Source organism: Acanthisitta chloris, unplaced genomic scaffold (genome assembly GCF_000695815.1).
Source record: "Acanthisitta chloris isolate BGI_N310 unplaced genomic scaffold, ASM69581v1 scaffold35650, whole genome shotgun sequence".
Taxonomy (NCBI): Eukaryota; Metazoa; Chordata; class Aves; order Passeriformes; family Acanthisittidae; genus Acanthisitta; species Acanthisitta chloris.
In genome coordinates this window covers 25,701-30,602 of record NW_008651753.1, presented here as the reverse complement: position 1 = coordinate 30,602, position 4,902 = coordinate 25,701, and positions in this window count along the sequence as shown.

Below are 4,902 nucleotides of genomic sequence, written 5' to 3'. Positions count from 1 at the left end.
AGCTTTCTATCTATCCAAACTCCCAGTCCATACAAATTAATGAGTCCAACAAACCCTGCCAAGCTGGAGAGCTGAATGCAGGGAAAACAGGAGAGTCTGGTTTTGATTATTATTTACCTCCTTCCTCCACACACAATTAGCTTGAGAGACTAAGTGTTCAGGAACCCCATGGATTTCAAATCTTACAGGAACTGGGCTTTTCATTGCCCCCAGCAGAGCAACAACCTGAGATCCCAACACAGCAAGAGCCTCTGTTCCATCACTGACTGATACCATCAGCTCTGCTGAGCACGTCCTGTCTGGGAGAATCCAGACACAGCCATGGAAACAGGAGATAAGGATGGAAGAGGACAAAAGATGGGGGTGGGTAGTCCACAGGAGGAAGAGATGAGATGTAGAGAGATGTGTTTTTAACCCAGGGCTCTGTGATGGTCCCCCTGAGGCTCTGGGTGTGCACCCACAGCCAAGCAGCATCTCCACTGTGGAGATGTCACACCTGGTCTTGGGGACCTGCTGGACGACCCCAGAAGCCTGATGTTGGACAAGTTAGTTCTTCTTTTCACTTCAGAGCTTTGGAAAGAGCTCCTGAGTGGAGATCACCTGGGGATTCACACTGTCTGCACAGCAAGGAGTGCACACAGACCCTGCCAAAGCTCCCAGGGGGTTTCAGCCACCACTGTCCCCACCATGCAGTGCTGCCAACACAGCAAGGGGCAGGTGGCACATTTACACCCCGAGAAAAGCCACCTCTGAGCAGCCCTGCAGTGTCCAGAGGCAGAGCCAAGCGGGCTCTGAGCTGCAGTGAGGGTCTCTGCTGCTGCTCTCAGCCCCTTGCTCGGCCCCTTCCTTCCCAGGTCAGCTCAGAAAATGAAAGCAAAGTGCTCAGTTCCACTTCCTGCCTCTTGCTGGCCTCACTTCCTCACCTCACAGGCTGCTGCTTTTTGCTGCACAGCAGGACAAGCAGCGTTTTTAACTACACCAGAAGATTTTGGGGTAGGGGAGGGAGAAAAAACGCAGATGTTGAATCAGTTTTTCAGTTAGAAAGAGAACATTAACATTCCATTCCTCTCCATCACTCCCCAAAGCTGAAATTTGGGATTTTGGCTAAATGCTCCTTCTCCCAGAGGCAGAGCAAACTGTGGCTGGAGCAGGACCACAAGGCACAAGTACAGGCACAAGAGGGGTGAGATCTCCAGCTGCTGTGTGATCACTTGCTGATTTTGGGAGCAGGAACCAACACCCAGGCTAGGTATTACAAAAACAGACTGCAACAACCTGAGCAGCACCACATCTCAGGGGAGGGAAGTGAATCCAGTGAGGATCAGATTCCCACAGGGAGAGAGATGCTCCATACACAGCTGCACACAGAGCAGCTGACAGGCAACTCCTCCTTCCCCAGGAACATGCCCAAAGGGAAACTCCAGGGGTAACACACATGGGAAGAGGTTTTAAACACTTTAAACTTATCTCTGATACATTCCAAAGGTGCAATTGCACAAATGACTGTGCAGCTTTTCCTTGGGGGAAGGAGAAGAAACAGCACTCTAGAAATTCCAGCTTAAAAATGTCTCTGACTGTGAGGTTTTGGCAAGCACTGACTGAAAATAAAACCCCCACCAACCCAGAACATTGTTCCTTTGTCCCTAATACTTAGCTAAAATCCAGATGATTTTATGAGAGCAGATCCCTTCTTTCCAAATCCACCTCCCCCCCTAGCAAATCTCTGCATAACACACACAGAAACTCTGTTCAGCACAGAATCAGGGAATAGCCTGAGTTGGAAGGGATCCACAAGGATCATTGATCCAACTCCTGCACTGAACAGGACACCCCAAAATCCCAAAAACACTCCTGGAGCTCTGTCAGCCTTGGGGCTGTGACACTGCCCTGGGAGCTGTTCAGTGCCCAAACACCTCTGGGGGAAGAACCTTGTCCTGATATTCAACCTAACCCTGTTCCAGTGCCCAAACACCTCTGGGGGAAGAACCTTGTCCTGATATTCAACCTAACCCTGTTCCAGTGCCCAAACACCTCTGGGGGAAGAACCTTGTCCTGATGTTCTCCTCTGTCCTGGCACAGCCCCAGGAGCCACATGTGCTTGGGGCATCTGCATCTATTGCATCAGCTGGTCAGCCCCTTCCTTCTGATGTGTCCAACATTTTACATTGGCAAATATTTCAGCATCTACTTGACAGCAACTACAGCCTGGGAAAAGGCAAGTGGAGGAGGCTGTGGTTTGGGCTGGGGAGGATAATACCTCCAGGGACCATGGTGGCACTCAAACACTGCTGAAGTGGCAGTGATAACGAAGAGAGGAGCTGCATAAACAGGAAAAAATGAGCTTAGCAGTGAGCAGAGCAGATGAATTTTAGAGCAGCACTATTCCTGTCCTTCCCTAAGATAGCAAACTGGGAAAAAAAGCCTGAAAATATCTGGAGATGTGGTTATACATTCTCTTGCTCTACTATGGGACAGACAAAGCTTGTCCTGGGGCAGGGGTAGAATTCCCATCCCTAGAGGGATTTAAAAGCTGTATGGATGTGGAACTTAGGGACATGGGTTAGGGGTGAACATGGCATGGGGAAACAGTTGGACTTGATGGTCTTAGAGGCCTTTTCCACCACAAACGATTCCATGACCTCCACATGGAGAGCCAACAAACCATCCCAGCTTCCCTCCCAACAGCTGAGCTAGAGAAGTTGCCATTTCTACACACTTAAGAGGAAGGATGGAGCCATCCTGCCCTTCTCTGAAGGGAATGCATGACTGTCACCTTCTTCAGAGGTGCCTTGAGGAGCTTACCTGACCCGAGGAGCATTGAACACTTCTCCATCTGTCCCAAGGGATAAATTCCAGACAGGAATAAGGTCCTCGGTGGGAAGGAAAACCAATTCATGGTCTTACTGACTTATCCTGAGGCATCACCCACACAGGCTTTCATATAAATGATAGTTTTATTGTAAATAAAAGATACATTGGCCTGGCTTTGCACTGCAAGCCCCCGGTCGGTATATAGAGACTACTGGGTCAAGGTCTCCTGCACAATCCAGGTCAAAGCTGTTTCTCCCTGCTCTGCACTGTTCATGGGGACAGTAAAGCCCTTTTCTCCACCTCTAACCTGCCCCTGCTGCCTCCACCTTTGCTAATCCACCTGCTCAGTGGGATTTGCTCCTAAACAAGGCAGGGGTTAAACATCTGATGCCCAAACACCATTAAACTGGAGGACAACTGGTTTGTCCTGAAAATTAACAACTGGCTGACTCCCAGATCCAAGGGCAGGACCAAAGTGACAGCCCTAGACCAAACCTCTCCACCCAGCAGCTCCTAACAGGAGCCCCAGGTCCCCTCACCTTTGCCCACCCAGGGACGTGTGTGTTTCTGGAGATTTCCCGAGTTATCCTGGCTCTCTGGGCACTTGGAAATAATGTGTCACCTGAGCAGGCACCAATTTCCCTCTTGGGCAATTTGTGTTGGTAATTAATGGCACTGAGAACTGTCTGGAGCATCTTCAAGTGGATTTTTGGAATACTACTCCAAAAATAAACTAGGTTCAAAGAGCTGCAACCTCCTGCCACTGGAACAGGCAAAGAGCAGATTTTCTGGAGAAGAAGCAAATAACCTGGAATGCACAGAATCGTCACACCGAGCCCAAAATGCCATGACTTTGTTTCCCAACAAACTCAGGGACAGCCAAACCTCCCCAAGTTCCTCTCTGAGGGGAATCTCAGATAGTTTTCTGCTCAGTTTCAACCGTTTCAGGATATTGGGACTCTGATAAAAAATCCTTTGTCAAACAGAACTAGTCTCCATTTCTGCAGCACCTTCCATCAAAGATCCCAAAATTCCTTCCCTGGAAGGAACAGCAGGAAACCCCAGTGACATCTGGGCTGGACACAACAGCTCATGGTCAGCCTGGCACCCTTTCTCCACTCTCCCCTAAATGAGTTTATTCCCAGTTTTCCCCAATTCTGCCAGGATAAAGACACCAGCTGTAACTCAAATTTGAGGTATAATTACATTTATGTCCACTTGAAACCTTTTTTGCTGCCAGGGCTGTTAAGAGCCCTCACAGAACCAATGTCAGCCCTGAGATATTCAGCAGAGCAGTGGACTCAGGAATCCTGATCTTCCCTTTCCAGGACCAAGAGAGCTGTGAGGAAACAAAGAGGCATTTTGGCTTGGCTCTACTCATAAACCATCAGCAAATTCTCTGCAAAACCAGCTGCTTTTTTTTTTTTTTGTTTTTCCTTTTGAAACTCATAAAGGCGTCAGATTTTTCCCCCCCTTTCTCCTCCCCCCAAACCCTGTAACAGTCGATATATATAAAAATCACCAAATATGATCTTTTACGATATAAATAACAACAAAAAAAAAAAAAGGTATGAGGCATCACCGTTTACATGATGTAAAAAGAGCTAAAAAAAAAAAACCAAAAAAAAAAAAGAGAGAGATATAAACTACATTCATAAAAGTGCATCTCCAAACATACAGGTAATGCTTTGGCTTGTTCCTGTGCCGAACGGGTGGCGCTGGGGCACAAAAGTCCAACTGGCACCCCGTGTTCTCTGTCACTCTACAACTGCTAGTTACTTCCACTACTACAGGCTGGAATACAGGTGTATACACAGAGAGTTAGGCACATCTCAGCATAGGTGGGAAGGCCCAGAAGCTCTGGAGGGGACAGGACTGAGCCCATCAGTCCGTGGTGCTCTTTGCTCAGCTCTGGAACAACCTCCCGTGGATGTGTATGAGGTAAAAGCCACACCAGGTCCTGAGGATTGAGTTGCTTTGAAACGTTAAAAGTGACACTGTTTCCTCATGCCCTGTTCTCTCCCAAAACACAGCAAGGAAAGGGGAAGGTCTCAAGTGGGTGAGGACAAGCCAAGGACAGAGAAACCCCCA